Genomic DNA, 2428 nt, shown 5'->3' with positions numbered 1-2428 from the left:
GAATGAGTACAGGTTGAACACTCACTGACTTAGACTCACTTCATGACTGATTGATTACTCACTTGGTGTGGCTAAGGGTGGCTCGTTTTATGTTAAACAACCCTTAGCCGACATCCAATGGGCTCACAAGGGGTGAGTGTGGGTGGAGCGGTAATTCGTATTGAGGGGTTTTTCGCAGAATTGCGGGGAAAACCCAGAAGACTCTCGAGAGCGACTCGCGGATTGGTTGGGGCTGGTAACAAAGTTTTTATTGCCTAGAAAATAAACCCGACCGCGGACTAAACAAACACCACGCTCGCCAACATTAAAATTATCGGGGCCTCACACTAGACTTTGGCGTGATGACATCGTTCCTTTTTGACGATCGTCAATGTTTTCGAGCCGACGACAAAACCAATTTTGAAAAAAAGATTTTTCCTATATATTCTGAAATTTATATCAACGAAACGACTATTCTCAGGACCTAGTGACGTCCTTACAGACGCTCGCCGTACCGACGACTTATTCGCGGTTAAAGAGAACATCAAACTGCGACGTCGTCGACAGATACTTACTGGGTAAACGTGAAAAGTTGGTCTTTGGTCTGTCGAAAGTCTAATCTATCCTCTACCGAATGCCAATAAGAATTTTTTTAAATACTTTTGTTTTTGTGCGGAAAAATTCTTTCAAAACAGTCGATGCACGAAACGAAACCAACTACGAAACCGGAACTTTTTGGAAGATGACGGGCCCCAGGAGTCATTAGGGTACATTGAATGCAAACATTAAAAAAAAAATAGTTGTTTATGTTTTCTAAAAGTTTTTTCTATACTTTGGTCTTGATAAAAACAACGAAATCTCAAAAAACATTCGAAGATGCAAACGTTTGATGTAAACTGTTGTATGATAGAAAATGTCACAATAAAAACGTTTATTTTATTAATATTTGTTGTTTTAGTATACTTATAACTTTACCGATGTTTCATTATTGTACAATACTCTATTTTATAAATAAAATGCATTTCTAAATAGAAACAAATTTGATTCGTTTCGTTGCAATGCGTTGTCATCTATACGTTCTAACTATTAGCAACATTCACTGAAAACTATTTTTAAACTTATCAATTTTGTATTTCAATTTCAATTTCAATAGTTAGTTCTATCCACCTACGTAATACAAATTCTGTCACTTTACACAAACACAAAAATGTGTTATAGTGAAGAATATGTAGGTAGTTAGTTACCAACCTATACACGTTAAAATATACTTTGGTTTTATTTGTTTGCATCTTACTGTTTTGTTTTTCTTTACCTAAAGTAAAAACCAAAATTCAACTTGGAACCAAAATTATTATAGAAAAGAACAACAACAACAACAACAACAACAACAACAACAACAACAACAACAACAACAACAACAGATGACAATGTAGTTTACTTCTTTCGTTTATATGAGATGCTTTTTTTCAAGTGACACTTCACAAATTGTAAATTCTACTAAAACAGATATACCTAATGTCTGTTTGTCTCTTTCTCTCTCTCTCTTGCACTCAGTAATAAATTGGTACTTTTTAATAAATTAATAATACCTAGATAATAGGAAACTCTTTCCTTCGATGTCGACAATGGCGCGCGCGTATAAAATAAAAATAATTATAACTTGGAAGATAATTTAAAAATTATCACTAAAATATTTTTATTTATTTGCCTACGCAATTAGATAGAAATTTGGTAGAAATCTATTTTTACTAATTTGGATGATTTTTGATATATGAACCGAATATTTGATTGCATGTTTCAACAATAACTAAGATTAAATTCTCGAAACGTTTTACGTGGCGTATCATAATCTATTTTGCATTTAGATTAAAAAAAAGTATGTAATGTTTTGGTTAAGCACAAACGTGTTTCTAACTGTTTTTTTTTGTGATTTGAAGTAAAAAAAGTCATATACAAAATGAAAATTTTAAATATGATAGAAAGACAGATTGATAGATTAAGTAGTTTAAGTTTACTAGATATAGATAGTTTAAGTTTAATCTGGTTTTTTTTAATTCTTAAGCACACAACGTCAAAGAAGTTAATTAAAATGTTGCCAAATGTTTATAAATATTAGATCATTTGTCTGCTGATCTACTTAATTCATAAACCGAGTAAGTATTGTAGACTTTATTGAATCAATAAAAAATTTACAACTTTTGATGAAACAAATATGTTTTTTATAAAAAATATTTATAGTGTTAATTTGAAGATATTTAAAAAAATAATATTTGTTACAAATTTTTATTTTATTAACAAAAATTGAAATAGTCATTACAGAACGCCACCGAGTTACTTTAAAATTGAAGAGGATAATTAATAAATAAGTTTATTAAAAAATCGAGAAATATTTGTTTGAATAAGATAGATTTATACAAATTCATTATTGTTTTAAAAATTAGTAAACATG

Source organism: Tribolium castaneum, unplaced genomic scaffold (assembly GCF_031307605.1).
Source record: "Tribolium castaneum strain GA2 unplaced genomic scaffold, icTriCast1.1 ptg000082l, whole genome shotgun sequence".
Lineage (NCBI taxonomy): Eukaryota > Metazoa > Arthropoda > Insecta > Coleoptera > Tenebrionidae > Tribolium > Tribolium castaneum.
The sequence above is the reverse complement of the archived record's forward strand: the minus strand, read 5'-3'. Positions refer to the sequence as shown.